The following is a 19,512-nucleotide window of genomic DNA, read 5'->3' on the forward strand; positions in this document are numbered from 1 at the left end:
AATGATTTGCGAGATGGTGAGGTGCCCTGAGGGAGACGGTGGGCCAGAGATGGTGTGTGTGTGTGTGTGTGTGTGTGTGTGTGAGTGGGGGGGAGGTTAAACCTGTGGCTAACTTCTATCGAGACCCCACGGCACCCGTGTCCTGCTAATACAATCTGCTTCATTACAAGGGGAAAAGGAGAGGTGAAGACACAGCCACACACCTCCAACTGAATTGTAACTGCATGAATTTCTGTCTTTCTCTCGAACACACACACACACACACACAAGTTGAACTCAACTCTGCACACTTTCTATCGCAGATGGGCACACACAATCAAACTTCTCCACACACTCGCTCTCACACACACTCTGTGGGCAATCACGTCTCGGGGGAGAAGGAGCTGGGCCAAGCTCAGAGGAGGAGGAGGAGGAAGAGGAGGAGGAGGAGGAGGAGGAGGAGGAGGAGGCAAATTAGTGCAGAGTTGAAAGAGCAGAGTGGAAGAGGGGGAGAGATTGAGGAGGGAAGGGTTAGAGCAGGACAGGTTGGTGGAATAGAGCAACTGCTTCAACAGGCGGGGGGAGAAGAAGTGTGTGTTTTGAAGGAGGGGGGAGAGGGTTTGGGGGGATTGAGAAGAGAAAGAGACAGAGAGAAAGAGAGAGAGAGAGAGAGAGAGAGAGATACTAAAAAGATTCAGGTGAAGTAAAAAAAAAAGAGGGGTTAGATGTTAAGAGCTTGAAAGGGGTGAATGAACAGAGAGAGAAGAAGAAGAAAACACGGGGGAGCCGGAATGACAGAGAGGAGTTGAAAGGGTGAGCGTAAGGGAGAGACAGCGAGAGGGTAATGGCTGGTTGGAGAGGTGCGAGCAGCTCCTGCCAAGATAGAGGAAGAACCAGAGAGGGAAAAGAGGGAGAGAAATTGAGCAGCGTAACCCTCAAGACTCCGCTGTCTGCAGAGGAGAGCGCTGTGTGTGTGTGTGGAGGTCGACGTGTATGTGTGCATGTGTGTGTCTACATCGCCGTGCAGTGCACGCTGCGCCTGGCAGGTCTGAGAGCTGGTGTCAGGCTCCTCGGCTTCTCTGTGGTGGAGATTTGGAGGGAGGGATTTCTTGCTGCGATAGCCCCCAAGGGAGCTGTTCTTGCTGGGGTAAGACAGCCTGCCGGCTCCCTCCAAACCTCTGGATGAGGCCCAGGAAGTGAGACGCAGCTGGATGAGCTCTGGCTCAGAGTCGGAGTGCCAATATACATACAGTACATCCTCCTGAGGTGATATACGCTAGCATACAAGTGGAAGTGTGAAGAGACTGAACGCATGCGTCGGGTGCAAAGTAGTTTCAAGATCTTTATTTGTGCTTTACATCACTCGGGGCTCTGGATCATTTTGGATGGGTATTTTTCACAGATGAACTGTTAATGAAAGCGTTCATTAGCTCGACTCAGGGCTGTCAAAGTTAACGAGATAATAACGCATTAATGCAAATTTGTTTTAATGCCACTAATTTCTTTAACAGATTAATGCAACTTGCAATTTCTGAGGTTGTAGCGGGCTCAGTTTTAACGCTTAAAGATAGATTAAATTTACTGGTGTCATATAAAAACCTATAGGAAACCATTGGTATCAACCATGTCATACTAGCTTGTTGTGAAATAAGCTAAATAACGCTCCGAACTTACGCTGAATTTTGGTGAGGAAAAACTGTCATGGCCATTTTCAAAGGGGTCCCTTGACCTCTGACCTCAAGATATGTGAATGAAAATGGGTTCTATGGGTACCCACGAGTCTCCCCTTTACAGACATGCCCACTTTATGATAATCACGTGCAATTTGGGGCAAGTCATAGTCAAGTCAGCACACTGACACACTGACAGCTGTTGTTGCCTGTTGGGCTGCAGTTTGCCATGTTATGATTTGAGCATATTGTTTTATGCTAAAGGCAGTACCTGTGAGGGTTTCTGGACAATATCTGTCATTGTTTGGTGTTGTTAATTGATTTACAATGATACGTATATACAAACATTTGCATAAAGAGTATTTAATACTTGACTAATCTCCCTTTAAGGCACATTTTGAACAGATGAAAAAATGTGTGATTAATTTGAGATGAATTGCGATTAAGTATGGACAATCATGCGATTAAACGCCATTAAATATTTTAATCCATTGACAGCCCTATAGCTGTATTCCTCCCTGTTTGTTTGCACTAATGGAAGACACAAAGCCAAGTCCAGTTATCCAACCTAATACATAGTCACCTTGTGTTGTGCTGACCTTTTTCCAGCATTACTTCCCCTTTTCTTCCACAACTGTGTGCTGGAGTATTAACAATGATCCAAGGTTTAGGTGCCAAGAAAGCACACGGAACCATGACCACAAATTGCTCATCTGCAGTAGATGCTATAGCTCAGGTGAATGTGCCCACACTGATTCAGATTTTACAGGAAGTACAAGCAGACTGGGATTGTCTACCAGCTGTATGATCATATATGCTTTTGAGTTAATCATTAGTTCAACAAAGGTACTACGGGTGTAAGAAATGATAGATGCACATGAGTATCACTATATTGTGTATTGATTCTCCAAAACACTGTATACATTTTTAATTAACCACTATTCGATCTTTTGGAGGTTGCAGCGGGCTCAGATTTAAAGCTAGAGTGAAGATACAGGCATCAAAAGAAACTAAAAAACCTAAGGAATCCATTGCTACCAACCATGTCATACTAGCTATATATATATATATTGCAATATATTGCGATATATTGAATCGTTACCCCTGTATCATGATACGTATCGTATCGCCACATTCTTGCCAATACACAGCCCTAGAAGGTACTAGTTTGAAAATCACATAAAACACTATGTGTCATGTCTTACTGTATATATGTGTTATAGTACTATGTGTGTATGGAATATACTGAGCTGTGCAACTCCAATATCACACAGCCTGAAAAGTCCGGATGTCTGACCTTGACTCAAAGCAGGATTTGGCTTCAAGGCCCAAACAGCTGATGATGCAAGACATAACTTAGAGTAAGCTTGATCATCCCTTTAGCAGAGTTTATCTTTGCTCAGTCCCATATCCCCACGTCAATAATGTTGACTCATCGACCACCCCGTCCTCTGTTGTCGATAAAGAACACTGTAGCCTTTTAGCTTCTGCTTTGGCTCCGTAAAGAAGAAAACAAAGCGAATGACCCCCAAGGACTGATCCGATGCTGATGATAAAGCTCAATTCACAGGGCTCAACGTTGTGTGTTTTCTTGTGACGGTTTTCCTTCTAAAACCCACAAAAATGGCATTGGCATTTACCCGGAAGGATAAGATTTGAAGGGGGGGATTAACAAGGCGATGATTTGTAGGTGGAAGGACCGAGACTGCTGGCTGAGGTAAAGAAAGAGAAATGACTTGGGCGCTCCTGCCCTTTAAAATGGTTCTTTTTCTCTGGCGATTTCTAGCTTTGCTCTTTCCTAACATTGCTCTCCATCTTATCGATCGGCGAATCAGCTGCCTAATAGACAGGTAGTGCTCAACGCCGAGCGGGGAAAAGCCTTGAGGTGAAAGAGTCACGGAAACGGTCCAGAATATTGAAATGGACAATTAAAGCAGTCCTTCTTGGAGAGGACAGCCAGAGAGTGACACAGGGAGTGAGGGAGGAAGGCGAAAGATTATTGTCTCCCCGAGACTGAGGGGCACACAGAATAATTCACCCGGAAATCAATTTTCATCACGTCTACTACAGACCATCGATGGACCGAGGAAGAAAGAGCACGAGAGAGACAGACCACGAGAGACTCTCATTTCCCCTTTTTATCCCTGTTGTATTTTTCTTCCCTCTTTCACTGCCCAAACCATTTCCACAGCAGAGTGCACTGGCCACAAAAGGACATCTGCAGTCGATCATGATAAACAGTCCGCTTCGCTCCCATTTGTTTCCCTAAAAAAACCACGGAGACGCATGAGTAAAAGCTACAGCTGCTGCGTCTCCACGGGATGCTTTCTGCATTAAATCATGACGCGAGGAATTAAAACTCGTGAAGGCAAACATTGGTGTAGACATATTTGGAGTGCAGCTGCTGATTCATTCATGTCTTTAAAGACATGCATTTCATTAGACAAATTGCAAAAGGAGGCTGTAACGGAGAAGATCGTCTTATACCAACACTGGATTTTCCCCAGAGATTATTCTTGTTAGGAGGCAAAAGCCTTGGATGAGGCATTTAGGCCTTCATTTAACTATGGAAATCTCCTCAGAAACCCAAACTAATGAGACTCAAAAACTATTCAAAAATTCTAGCTGTTGGCGACGAGGAGACATCTAATGCCAGAAGTGGAGAACGCTGTTTTTCTTTCTCTCCAAAATAAAAGCTACCCTCCTTTAGTAAAAGAAGTGGAGTGGTTGATTGAAGGGAGAGCGTATAAAGAGCATCAGGTTTGCTACTTGTTTAAACCTAAAGAGCTCCTCTTATTCTAACAAGAGTGCAGCCCACCAGCCCTCATTCTCCATCCAAACCACCAATCTCTCTAGTTTTCCCCTGCCGCGTCCTCATTATCAGCCAAGGAAAACAGAGCTGATGTGCCGGAGTGTGTGTACGTGTGGAGAGGGGAAGTGCTGGATGGGAGGATATGGAGCAGAGGAAGGAGCGGTGATGGGTGTGACTGAAGGAGGGGGGGGGGGGGCTGTCAGCCTTTGTAGGTCAGCGTAAATGTTTAATGCTTTATGCTGATGAGCTGACGCTCTATCTAGTTCTCGGAAAAGATGCACTCTGAGAGCTCAGGCGATCCTTTCACACAAACACCATTCCCAGCGTGCAGGCATAAGCCGCCCGCTCCTGAGCCCCCTGCTTATATTCTCCGCGACCTCTCGGCACGCCAATTAAGCAGGTGTGTGACAAGACGGCCAAAAGTGCCAATTAAGCCAATCTACCTCTGCTACATGTCCCCTTACACCCGCCTCCCCTTCGGTTTCCCAGCAGCTACTCCCACCTTCTTCTCCCCACTGGCCCTTAATGGATTTCCATGCCACTTTCTCTCTTCCATTTATTTACCCCAGTTACATCGCCATAGTGAGTCCAAATAATGTAACTTTAATAGGCCCACTTTAACAGCCAGTCCAAAAGCAGGGGTAGACGTCTCTGCTTTGAGAACACATAATTATTTAGCCCGGGGTACGCATCATAATTGAAAGGGTGTGATAACAACGTTGCCTTGTTACACGCACTACATTAAGAAACCGGGAGATGGATTAGTGTTACACGACAGGGAGGAAGAAACTCAATTCAGTTTGCAAAGGAGCCCCATAATGGCCTGTTTATCTTATCAATTAGGGAGCCATAATCTTTTTTGAGATGAGAAATGTGTCTTGCCACGGGGCACAATCACCTCGTAAATAAGGTACGTCCTAAATCCCAAAACCAATTTCTTCAATTTGCCATACAATGGATTATAGCTTAATTTTAGTGATAATGGGAGTAGACACTTGAGGAAATTAAATTGGAGGACTTGAAATTTCATGAGTCATTTCCAAATGACCCCTAAGGATGGCAGAGAATCAGGTGGAGGAATTATTCAAACAACGCACAGTTGTCTCAAAGACAAATACTGTTTCATATTGGGAAATAGAGTGAAAGCCAAAGGGCACCGTTTGCCTTTTTTTTTCTTTTCGTTTTGATCAACAATCATTTCAAACACTGGTGCAGTTCTGGACGCATTAATTTCAACATGTAGTCATTAAGGATTCAGTGGAAGCCTGGCCGTTAATGGCTTTTAGATGCTGCCTCCCACACCCTACTTGATGGGGCATGCTTTCCATTAAAGTGAAAGTATTTTGGACGCTTACAGTTCGATCATAAAGCCCCACATGTTGCGTTGTTATCTCCCCGGCTCTGTCGCAAACAAGCCTTTCCTCGCTGCTGCAGCGTGGGGCGACATCGCTGCGTGAAAGCAAACGTGTCAAAATCAAAATTCATCACTGTCAATGGCGGTAATTGGTGCTGAAAAAGAGGAGAAAAGGACGCTCTGTGCTACAGGGGTGATTAGAGGCATCACGCAAGCGAGCATACACAGTCTGTTACTTGGGGGCATCTTCTTTTCTCGCTTAGGTTTTAAAAGTAGCCATATCTTATTGTTTAGATGTCAAAGAAGATCCGTTACATCTCCTGTTAACACGAGCGTTAGACCAATGTTTTGGGTGCTGAATGGTGTTTGTGGAGGTTTAGCAACACGGCAAGGCCTCCAGCCCGACAAGACAAAACTGGGTCTTCAACACTGGGTGTGGCCTGGATTCACACAAAGCCCCCAGTGGGTCAGCGCCTAAGGAAAGAGTCTGTGTTTGGATGGATGAATGGAAGGGTGTATTGAGGACAGCATAGTGGATCCAGGGTCAGTGGTAGCAATGGGGAGCTGAAGGAACGACAGTGAAGTAAAGCAGATGGATATATAGGGTGAGGGGGAAACATTTAGATATCTGGGTTATTGCTATGAAAAAAAAATCTCAGAATCTATTTCAGAATATGCTGGCAGACACGTGACGCCAAAATGAGGCCAAAAGAAGCATGTACAACCTATATCACTGGATCATCAGCCGATCGGTATCGGCATATACTGTATATCATAATCAGTAGGGGTGTAACAATACATGTATGTTTTTACAACAATACCATACGTATCACTTTCCATGGTTCCGATACCATTCAAGGACGATATTTGGCTCATCTGGAGCGATACCATATGATACGATTCAAGTTGAAATCGATACAGCAACTTCTTTTGCCAAAAATTCAATTACTGTGACTGTGAAATAAATAGCTGGATAGCTATTAAACTAGCAAGTAAACACAACGATTAATGGCCAATACATACACCTTTTATTTTAGCCCTAGGTGAGTTTCGGCTTAATTTCTTACTAAAAATGTTGCAGAGGCTTGAGGCTTTTGCAGAGCTACCTTGCGCCGCTGCTGCTGCTGCTGTTGCGGGAATGCTGCTAGAGTTACCTGGGCGTTCGGTGTTAGCAATCCCATGGTGTCTCAGTAGGTGCGTGGAAAGATCGGTCGTGTTGCCGTTGTATTTAATCTGGCCTGAGATTGGCGCTGCTGGCGCATGTCGATGACGTCATACACGGGGAGAGTGAATCAGAGTAACGTTTAACATTTCTTTACTATTAAAGGTGCTAAAATATACATCCATGTGACGTTTGTCGTGCTTAAATACAAGGTGCAAATTCTTAGTATCGAAACACTAGATTATTTACCTTGCAAATCGATTTTAGATCGATATACACCCTAGTAGATTAATCGTTACACCCCTAATAATCACATATTTTAAAATCTCAATATTGGCCTCAAAAATCCTGCATCGGTCGGGGTCTATTTCACATTTTCCCCCACTCCACTGATGACAATCAGTATAGACGTACAGTATATTCAATGATTCCGACTGAGTGCCATTTCCATGTGGAAACCCATTTGCACCCCATGTGGGCTGACAGTAACCCTGTGCCCCCGTAACACCTCTAAGCCCCCCTATCCAAATCCACAGCTGACACCATCGCTTTTAACTCCCATTTTTCTTGAGTGCAGGTCCGTGAATGCAACACCACACATCAGGGGGAAGGCCCGCTAATGGAGACCTCGCCCCTATCTCTCCCATGAGGCCGTCTGTCCTGAGGAGGAAATGGGGGTGACGGGTGGGGGGCATTTAGTGAGGGAGGAGGGCGTGTGTTGTGATGGGACAGGGACGGGGTAAGAATTCTGGGTCAGGGACTCAGGGCTGGCCTCTTAATCTGGAGATGGACAGGGTGGGGTGTGGTGGTGGGGGGGGGGCTACACACACCAGATGGGACAACCCCCACCCACCCCACTACTTAGCAAGGCACGTGCAAACACACACCCTTATCCCTCCACTGCAGCCCTCTGCATATACAGTAGGTGCGATCATGGGTGAAATAGATTATATTACCATAACCTAGATATTCTAACCCCCCATGACCCACTGGGTTATGATGGAGGCGCTGCCCTTGGCAACATGACCCCGGCAGCGCACCGCAACCAACGTTTAAGCAACTGGCTACTCAGTCACTAGGATGACAAGAGCCAACGCAACAGCAGCTCAAATGACAAATTAAATATGAATGTGCACGAACCACCGCCCTCCTTTCATTGTTTCCCTCCTCGTTTTCTTCCTTTTAACGATGGCAGTGTATATGATGTGCTCATAATAATTCTGCTTCGAATCCATCTCACCCTCTCATTCCACATTCCTGTCACTTTCACTTCTGTTTTTCTTTCTGAAGAGCAGATGCACCATAAAAAAAACATCATTAAACGAAAATACCTCTGTGACAGCACATTTTGCCTGGTTGTTTTTCATGTAAAAAGTATGTATTTGAATGATAATGTCCTCCGTCTGCTGTGATTCTATTATGTGAGGCCCTGATGAGTGTGACCCCAGAGAGGAGCAGGAGGTGGAGGAGGGGGGAAGATAGAGGGCTGAGCTCAGGTTTGGACTCTCCAGACTCATGGATTGAGGAGGAGGAGGAGGAGGAGGTGGAGGAGGAGGAGGTGATGAGCTGGTGGAGCCACCTCCCTATACTCAGTGTTGGAGCATTTGCTCCCTCTAGTGTACCTACTTGACGTAGCAGCTTCACACTGACATGCAGCTTTCTCTCCTTTTTGACACAGAATTAAGAGATCACCTGAAGGTGAAACAAACCTCTGGTGAAATCAGTGCTTCAGATGTTTAATTATTTCAGTGAAAATGAAGGAGGGATTAACTATGTCTCTGTGTTTGATGGTGGTAAAGTATTTGATCCTTTATTGAGCCGTGAAAAGAAACATGGAGGTCAGTGTCAGCTACAGAACGCCAATGAGAGATTCAGGGTTATGTATAAGCAGGGATTGAATCTGACTTGTCAAATCAAGCATGATTTAGGACCCAAATTCTTCTTCTTTCTCTTTTTTTTGCCATTCCTGCTTTGTTAAAGAGAGACACTCAGAAAAGACAGGGATGACATGCAGCAAAGAGCCCATAGGCCGGACTCAAACCCAGGCCGCTGCAGTAAGGACTCAGCCTTAAAGGGAGAATTCACCACCTTTTATGTGGATGTCCAATCAGTGCTGATGGTAAATGTAGTCCACTGAAGAAATAAATTCCCCAAAAGGTGCTATATTGACTGAAAAAAAGATGATATCTCCTGCTGCGGAGCCTTGATGGCTGTGACTATACATGTGCATGTGTGTGGCGAGTTCGCTATGTTTGATAGATAAACAAAATAATCTCACAAAATGTCAATGAAGGAATATTCTTACACCTAAACAGATAAATACAGTACGCACTCTACCCAGTAAGCTACCGGGGTGTTCCTTTTAACCCCAATTCTTATTGCATCTCTGCAGAAAGAGAGATGATGAACACAAGGATAGGGCTGTGAGGAAGTGCTCCCTCAGAACATTAAAAGAGAAAAGACAGAAAAAAGCACAAGAGAGACCCAGACAAGAACAATCGAAATGTGGGAAAGCTGCAAGAGCAGATTGGCAGAGTGCAATAAACAATAGATGGTTTATGTAGTTCTAGTATAGGCACTTGCCATTTAGCCTGTGCAAATCAAACAAACGGAATAAAGAAAAGCTGACTTGAACTACCAATGAACTGCTCTTGTGACCTACAGCAAAAAAACAGAAACACTGCTAATTCCCTTTGGAATATAAAAACAAAGCCACACAGTGAACAACAAGCGGGCTGCTGCAAAACATGAGACACCCGACTCCACTTACACTTATCTATTTCTTTTTTTTCTGATACAGTAACACAGATGTTACAGTAACAGGTGAGGTAGTAGCGCATCAAAAGGAGCAGACTCTTCCTCTGTGTGCAGCAGGCAGCCATGAGATGGCAGCAGATGCAAAGAGTAGCCCCATTCTGTCCATTCACACTGTCAGTGCCAGCAATAAGAACTACCGGTAAAACCCTCCACAGGTGTGTGTGTGTGTGTGTGTGTGTGTGTGTGTGTGTGAGTGTGTGTGTTTAATCACTCCAGAGACATCCATCCTATTCCCTACATCAGCATGAATGATGAAGGAATACATAAACCTATATGACGTTCATTAACTGAGTGCAGCTGGCAACATACTGGATGTAAACTACATCCATGACATTTTCAGGAAACTGTCAATATTGCAATATATATTCCCTCATATATTTTGGGGTGATCGCTATTATAGATTTACACCATGCATCAAGTTGAAGGCTGTCAAAGTTAACAAGATCATAGGGTTTGTTTTAAAGCTAGAGAGAAGATACTGGTATCATATGAAACAAGAAAACCTAATGAATCCATTGGGACCAGCCATGACGCTCCAAACTCTAAATTTGTTTGCGAGGAAAAACTGGCATGGCCATTTTCAAAGGGGTCCCTTGACCTCTGACCTCCAGATATGTGAATGTAAATGGGTTCTATGGGTACCCACGAGTCTCCCCTTTACAGACATGCCCACTTTATGATAATCACATGCAGTTTGGGGAAAGTCATAGTCAAGTCAGCACACTGACACACTGACAGCTGTTGTTGCCTGTTGGGCTGCAGTTTGCCATGTTATGATTTGAGCATATTTGCAATGCTAAATGCAGTACCTGTGAGGGTTTCTGTACAATATCTGTCATTGTTTTTTGTTCTTAATTGATTTCCAATAATAAATATATACATACATTTGCATAAAGCAGCATATTTGCCCACTCCCATGTTGATAAGAGTATTAAATATTTGACAAATCTCCCTTTAAGGTACATTTTGAACAGACAGAACAGAATAATTTGCGATTAATTGTGATTAACTATGGAAAACCATACGATTAATCGCAATTAAACATTTGAATCGATTGACAGCCCTAATCAAGATACATTCAGTGCAGGGTAAATAACTTCTATTGTAGAAATAAAAAAATATAGGTGAGTTTAGTGTCCACTACATCTCTGATCTGATCGCAGTGAGCTGTTTCTGAAACCAGCTTTTTATTGTTAACTTGCAGTGGAATTCATATTAATATCACGGCTGCTCGGAGACTTAATGAAAGAAGCTTTGGACCAGGCATGCACTGATTCCACAGTGGAGTCAAGCTGATAACCAAAGTAAAAACTCACTACAAAATAAGAGGTACTTTCAGGGTAAAAGAGGAACTGCAATGCACCAAAACATTTCACACATATGACTGTGAAACTGAAGTGGACCCATAAAGTACACGCACACTTTCCCATGTGCCTTTGAGCCACTTGGAGCGTCTACCTACCTCTTGTAGGTGTGGCGCTCTGCAGTGCTGTTTACAGTGTTTACGGCAAGCCGAGGCACAATCCAGGCAGAGGCAATAACACACAATGACGGAATATATCCCAGACTAATGAGCTTTGCCATGACACAAAGTACGAAGTATAGCCGTGGAGATAAGAGTTTGCATACAGGTCAGCAATCAGTGTAGAGAGAGAGGACAGTTGTTGTTAGCAGCAGAGGCTGAGGTGGAGCAGAGAGGATAGTGTTCAGGCCTGCAGGGGGAAAGAGGGGCTAGGATCACTGCATGGACCCTTGGTCATGTTCCAGCCAAGTCAATGAAGTTACAGCACTCTCTCTCTCTGTGAGCGTGTGAGAGAGAGACTCCTTCCCAATAAGGAAGAGAGCAACACAATCCTGACATAACAGCCAAGCAGACAGACTCCTGGAGCTGCCAAAAAGAATAATGAGTGCAACTCAATAAACATTGCCTCTGGGCAACAATAATCTTAGTCAGAGCAAAGCACAGCTGTTAATCGGGAGACGTACTCTCGCAAGACTTTATTTCAAGAGGCACTTGAAGTCCAACTAACTCTCATTAGTATAGAAACAACATGTATATTTTGAAAACTTGAATTGGTTGATAATTCTTAGCACAGGGGTCAGCTAACTTTATTATCAAAAGAGCCTTTTTTGGCCTTTTTTTTGGATTTTTGAAATCCATAGCCTATTAGCTAGGGAAACTCAAGACACATTTTAGTTGACTGAAATCTTATATAACTTTTTTTTTAATTTGGTGTATAGACTACACATTTTTTGCAAATGGAGAATGTGACTCCGGAGCTGCAGGTTATTGTCTTGGCAACACAAAAGTGGTACCAATCAGCTGTGGCAGCCATTACATGTGCTAAAGATATTAAAAAATCCAGCTGAAATGCAATTATAAAAGCTCAGTGGATACGGCAATTTCATTTTATTTTTCTCCAATGTTTTATAAATAATAGTTTTCAATGATTTAAGAGTGTATACATTTTGAAATTGCAGTCATAGAAATGAAAAATTCCTTCTAAAAGCTATATTTTTTGGTTTTGTTTTGCTGCCACAGATATGAAATATAATTCTGGTCCGTTAAGATTACTTTATATCTTTCATGGTCTTGCCAGAGTCTAACTTTCTTTTTCAACGGAAAAAGAACAAGTTGTATACGGCTGTTTACGGCTGTCAAAGTTAACGGGACAATAATAACGCGCTAACGCAAATTTGTTTTAACGTCACTAATGTCTTTAACGTGTTAACACAACTTGTGATTTTGAGGTTGTAGCGGGCTCAGTTTTAAAGTTAGAGTGAAGATACTGGTATCATATGAAACTGATACCTGTGAGGGTTTCTGAACAAAATGTGTCATTGTTTTGTGTTGTTAATTGATTTCCAATAAAATATATATACATACATTTGTATAAAAAGCAGATTTGTCCACTCCCATGTTGATGAGAGTATTAAATACTTAACAAATCTCCCTTTTATGGTACATTTTGAACAGATAAAAGAAATTGTGTATAATTTGCGATTATTCCCGATTAATCATGGACAATCATGCGATTACAAATGTTAATCAATTGACAGCCCTAATTACGTCACACTTTTCATTTATGTTAAAATATTTGCTGCCTCCTAACATTATTGGCAACATTTGAGAATCCCTGGCAAATTGTCACAGCTCCGTTTCTAGCTGTTAAACTGCTGTGAGGATGGGAGTCGTCAGCCCTGCCTTTCTTCACGACCGGCACTAAACATATGCTGCGGAGAGCATTCGCTCTCTATACACAGCTCGCTTCCTTATACACACACGCACATTTGGAAATAAACACTCTTGTGCGCACTCGAATACGCCTATGGAAATAAACAGTCACACGCTCTTTTTTTGGAAATAAACACTCGCACATACCGGCGTGCAAGAACTGACACGTAAACCTCCGAGGCCCGGACACCTTGACATGGATACAGCACATGTAGAAGATGAAGTTGATATTTACTGACGAGGATAAACACAAAAGGAAAGGCAAAGGAGATAAAAACGTTGCCCAACAGTTACAGACTTCATGTCTACTCCATGCATCCTGACCATGCATGAGCTTTAAGCATGTTCTATTTAAGAATTACATTTCATTTGCAGGGGTTTCAAATTGTATTCATTGCAGTAAAGATTTTGTTGTCAACTTGTGTTGCCACCCACACTATCCCCATTACAATATCCATATCTGTTTGTTGTATGGTTTCAATTTTCAGACAACATACCTCAAGAATGCAAGGCGTTAAGCAGCCAAATCACAAATCTTGGATTTCTTGGGTTTCTTGGGTGAAATACACCACCAGAAAAGAATTCTCAAAACAATATTTGTATTTCCAATAATGAAAGAACTTTGACAAGACGGATACACTAGACTGGAAGTCCACTGATTGATCACCTATCATAAGCGAGCCTCCGCAAGTTTATTTTCATGACAAGCAAACTGAAAACATTGGCTGCATGGAAGGTAGGACATTTTTGTAAAACTTAAAGCACGCTGGGGAAAATCATCTACAGCAATGTCAAGTATAAGCAATTCATGTTTAGGGGGCTCAACACCAGCATGGTCCTTGAAACTGCGGTCTATTTTGTGAGCATGTCAGCTCATTAGCCTCTTATCTGAGGAAGGGCTGATGCAGAGAGTCAGGACGGCCCCGACTACAGGGAGGTTTTCTTTTTTTTTGTTGTTGGACTGATAAAATGAGGACGTCTCCAATCCAAGGCTGGGCTCCCTAGAAGGGGGCCGGGGGCCTCGCTCTGACCTCAAGGAAAAGAGGCCGAGAGGAAGCCAAACAGGAGAAGGAGTGAAAGGGACATGAAAAGGGAGGTGCCGGTGATAAATAGTCGGTGATAACATATGGGGCTGCTGCTGCTTGCCTGGAGTAAAATGGAGAGTCTCAACTTCACTCAAAGAAACATTAGTCTAAAAAACGTCTTGATGAACATGAGAATAAACCCAGCCTAGCCTTGATTAACTGTCCATTCAACATATTGCAGATCAACAAGACAAAGTATCTTTTAAAGTGTAACTTCACCCCAGGTCTGAGCCGAAGTCAACCCACTGCATCATTTTGAAAAATGCTAAAAAATAAAGTGGGTAAGGGGCTGAGAGATGAAACTACTCCCATATGATGAAAGACTCAACGCAGCGTCAACAATATGACACCTACAGTAGCTTAGAAAAAAGTGATCTGATGAATTAACTGTTTATCAGACAACAAATGACATAAGAATTCTCACTCCCCACCACTGGGAGACTACTTCTCGCCAGTCGGAGAGCGGACGCCAGCTCCGGAGACGCACCGATGGGTTGTAGTAATGGTATGTGTCCACAGGGGTGTTTTTTATTGCGCGGGATCGCCTCGCTTTCCAACATTGGACGCTTGATGGGCTTCTACTGCTAGACACAAGGCACCTGATTGGACGAATGCTTTCGAATGCCCCCGTCTCTCGAATCGCGCCGCCACGCTACTAGAATACATCGCAAGGCTGCTTACATAGACAATGAATTGGAAGCGTGGAAAGAATGGAGGCTGTGGACATGTACCATTAAGTCGAGCCAGCGCAAACCATAGCGCCTCCGTCTCCGGTCTCCTCTCAGTGAATAGTCTTCTAGCGGCGTGGAGGAGGGACCCGGCACTGTTCCTCTCATTTTCTGTAACCAGTGTAGCATGACAGCATGGTGGAATTAGCTCGCTAACTTAGCCAGCCGCTAAATGAGTCAAATTTAACAACTTGTGCTTCGTCCCAGCGTAGGAGAGCACATCGCTATCGCCAAATAATCAGCCATTAACACTGATTCCCCAGATTTGGTAATGTGCTGATGGCTTCATTTCCAGTCCACAGAGGGGAGAGAACTGGCTCGTGCTGTGATTGCAGTGCTACACAGTGGTTACAGAACATGTGAAAATGATAGACGTTGTGGGGAGAGGCGAGGAGGGGGGGTCTGATTAGAGTGCGTTAACATAAATTTCATGATGTAGGTTAGTCCCAAACGGTCGACTCTATCTCAGAATTGGTCTTGCAAGATTAGGGCTGATTTAAAACAGTAGATGGCCTGTTGAGACACATTCAACCATGAATGCAGATTTTTCTAAATTTAGTAAAAATATTAACCCCAGCATAGATGTGTTTCATCACAGTTCAGTCTCATCATTTAGTTTATAGCTTAAAGAACACGTTTTTAAGTGTGCAGTTAAACTTGAAGAAATAGAAAATGAACGAGTCATTGAGTCTGATGATCATTAAATGAGCAGCCTGGGTTTTGCAGATATTCCAAACGATACAAAGAACACATATCAAACACTGTCTCGACATCAAGGTCACAGCTGAGAGTCTCCATGTGAGGCTATTCACACTATTCAGAGATCTACTCTATTCCTCAAGTGAGTCTCTCTAACTCTCTCTGTCACATTTGTCATTTTGCTTTCAACCCCTGCAAGTCGATCTCTTTGAATTAAACAGCAGCCTTAAAGAGCGGCAAAGAGCTCCGAAACCTCCAGGGCTCAGTTGAAAGAGGGCAAAAAGAAGAAAGCCCTCCACCGACACGTCAGTTCCTTTTGGCTGTCAGCTGTCAGTCAGGAAACAGTCCGGTGGGCAATACTAGGATAAGATGTGTAGAGGTGGAGGATTTGTGTAGTGGCTACTTATCCACCAGCGAGCAGGATAATACTGAGCATACAGCTTATCATTTAATATGAAGGACACCTACCCTCTTGGGAACAGGAGGCTAAAGAGCCAGAAGCTACGGGCTGGAACCCTCCCCGTCCTGATTACTGCACAGACTGACCTCCCAAATCAGACAGCAGATAATTGCATCCCCCTCGCATTTGAAAGTCACATTAAAGGGCTGATAATGGAGTTCTGGCTCGGAAAAGAAGGGGATCACTGGAGCGGACAAATGGAACAACGGATCCGTCTTTGGCTCGGCAAGGAAATTGGTATCTGCTCGATTCACAGCTGAGCCTACAAAAGATGTCCTCTCCACTGGCGTGCATTGTTAATGGTGCATTGCTTTTGAAAAGGGCCAATACTACCTGTTCCTCGTTGAATGGGGGGGTGCTTGAGGAAAATGGCGGTGTGCGGATAATAGGGGTCCGTCGGTGATAAGACCCACGCAGCTCATAGCAGAATGTGCCATTCATGTGCTGTCACGCACTGCGACGGAGCACTGCGGAGAATGTCCTGTCTGACAATGCAGATGTGACAACGGTCCAGCAAATGGACAACAAATATGAAAATACCTCGCCCCACTAACTCCATGTTGTTAAATCATAATGAAGCAAAACATATAACATACAAAGGGCAAAGGGATGCATGAGAGATCATAAAAGGTTCACAGCACAAAGACAGAAGCAAAGCGATCCTGCTGTGTCCAAACTAGAGACTAAAGGCCCTGACACACTAACGCCCGGGACACACAGGGAACGTCAGGAGCGCGTGGTGGCTGCATGGCGTGGTGGCTGCGTGATTCACGCGTCGGGTGTTCACACCAGCTGCGTTTCAGCTGCGTTTCAGCTGCGTGTCTGCTCCTGCTGTCAGCCCTTTCTTTCTACATAGAGTTTGCCTTTTAATGGCCATTTCATTTCATTATAAATATCATTTATATTTATTTTAGACCGAGAAAGGTTAAGAAACGTGTGGTAATTTGTAAATAATAGTAATAATCCACAATTAAAACTCCGTACTATATTCATTCATGGAGCTCTCCAAGTCACTGCATGTTCCACAGCACTGACTGCTCATATTACAGAATAAAAGCCTTGTGTTAACAAATGAAGGAATACTGTCCATATAAAAAACGCTTGAGGGTTTTTATTTTGAAATTAAAGCAGGAAGTGTTGATTTAAAAATAACTCTTTACTTTTTTTCATCTCCGTAACATATGAATGAATGAATGAATGAAAGACTTTATTTCGAACATATAATAAATAAAAACAGATACAAAATAATAACAAACAAAACAAGAGTTATAGTGTCCGAAAAGGAGTAGGTAGAAGAAAAACTTATATTACCCTACCCCTTTCTCACTTCTCCTCTATTAACTCATATATCATAGAATGATAATATAAAATAGTATAATATAATATAAAAACTATCCCAGATTTATTTACATCCTAAGTTGAATATATGAACAGCATCCCAAGTTTATTTACAACCCACAAATACATCCGGAGTTAAAAAGTATATAACCAACCTTTAACACAACTCTTCTTCAACCATATACCTCCCAAAAATATCTTTCTTGTATAGCTTTTTAAATTGATTTATATTTGTGCTCCCCTTCAACCCATCACCTAACCCATTCCACAAATCCACCCCACAGACTGAAATACACATACTCTTCTTTTTTGTACGAACACAATGCTTTTTAAAATTAAATTTTCCTCTAAAATTATAACCCCCCTCCCTGTCACAAAACATTTTTTGAATATTGCCCGGAAGTGAATTATGTCTTGCTTTAAACATAATTATTGCGGTTTTAAATTTGACCAAATCCATAAATTTCAATGCATGTGACTTCAAAAACAGTGTGTTCGTGTGTTCCCTATATCCCACATTATTTACTATCCTGATTGCTCTCTTCTGTAGTATGCATAATGGTTGTAAGTTGCTTTTATAAGTGTTACCCCAAACTTCTACACAGTAATTCAGATATGGTGATACAAGTGAAGAATACAGAATGTGCAGTGATTTATGATCCAGTGTGTGTCTTGTTTTCCCTAAGACTGCTATGCTCTTTGCCAGCTTTGTTCTTACATAATTTATCTGAGGTTTCCAGCAGATTTTGTGGTCCAGTATTACACCCAGAAATTTATTTACATATACTCTTTCAATAGTCACATCATCTATTATCATTTGTACTGGTATGTCTATTTTTTGGTTTCCAAATAACATAAATTTAGTTTTGTCCAAATTTAATGACAATTTATTTCTGTCAAACCACCGTTGCAATTTTCTGATTTCTGATGTGGCCACCTCCAAAAGCTGCTGCAGATTTTCCCCAGAACAAAAAATATTTGTGTCATCTGCAAATAAAACTAAATTCAGTGTCCTTGATACCCTACCTATGTCATTTATATACATAATAAACAATTAAACAATAAAATATTCTACAGATAGACTTCGAAACTGTAGTAATCTTGCTGGTATGATGTCAATATATAGTCAATAGATCACATTCACTGTCCGTGACATATTCTACAGATGTCTAGACATCGAAATTGTAGTAATGTTGCTGATATGATGTTAATATACAGTCACTAGATCACTTTCACTGTCTGTTGTTGCTGTGAACCGCACGCGGCACGCGTCAAAACTAGGCGCAGAACGTACGTGGTAGTTGCCCGTCGGCTGTAGTCTTTTGCGGTGTGTTCGAGTGCAACTTTTTGGCGAAGACAAAGGCAATATGAGGCGACTCAACTCAAAACAAACACCGGACTTTCACCCAGGAGACCAGTGTTTGTGGCCAGTGTGAAACTAAAAGTAACGTTGACTTAGTTTGTCACGTCAGTCGTTAGTCACATGACTCGTTTGTATCGTCAGTCCCGTGAGTCGCTAGTCAGTGAAGTTAATGTCAACCAAGACCGTTTCGTAATCCTGTAACTTTCTGTGAAAAATCAAGTTTATTTTGAAAGGACACTATGCATGTAAAGAGCGTATATTGACACGGAGTCCCTGACACATCCAAAAGTAACGGAAGAGGGGTACCCCGTGTGCCGGTGCCGAGGGGCACTGACCAAGCGGCGGTACGTGACGAGTTTGGAGTGAGACCTAGTTGGAGATTACAGGACAAATGTAATTGGACTGAACCAGCATCAATACTAAAAGTGAGGAGGACAGAACGGCAATGACAAAAGCCACAAAAAGAGAATTTGTCCCTTGTTAAATCCCTGTAGTCTGAACCCCACTTGGGCAAAGGGAAAGAAAGTTCAGCAGTAATGCCTCCGTCTCAGCTCGGGGTCGAAGGCTTTTCCGATCCGTGTTGATTTCTCCTCCTGCAGGTGCTTGTTTGTCAGTTGGCCTGTATAGCCTATAGCGGTTAATGAGATCCCCGAGGAAACCAACGCCGAGCAGGTCACAGACTGTTGCGAGCACCAGAGCCCTTATAACCCCGCCATGCATGACCTTTGACCTCACCCCTACCCTTATCCTTAGCCACATAATCTTGTGAAAGTCTAAAGCCTTACTTGATGGTTGATACCACACACAGTC

At 43.1% G+C, this 19,512-nt stretch overlaps 1 protein-coding gene across 1 annotated transcript in view; it reads right to left on the reverse strand.

Moving 5' to 3' along the window:
* The window catches only part of agrn (agrin), a 362,262-nt gene that overhangs the window by 252,177 nt on the left and 90,573 nt on the right, over positions 1 to 19,512 (reverse strand).

The sequence above is a fragment of the Sebastes umbrosus genome, chromosome 6 (genome assembly GCF_015220745.1).
Source record: "Sebastes umbrosus isolate fSebUmb1 chromosome 6, fSebUmb1.pri, whole genome shotgun sequence".
NCBI lineage: Eukaryota > Metazoa > Chordata > Actinopteri > Perciformes > Sebastidae > Sebastes > Sebastes umbrosus.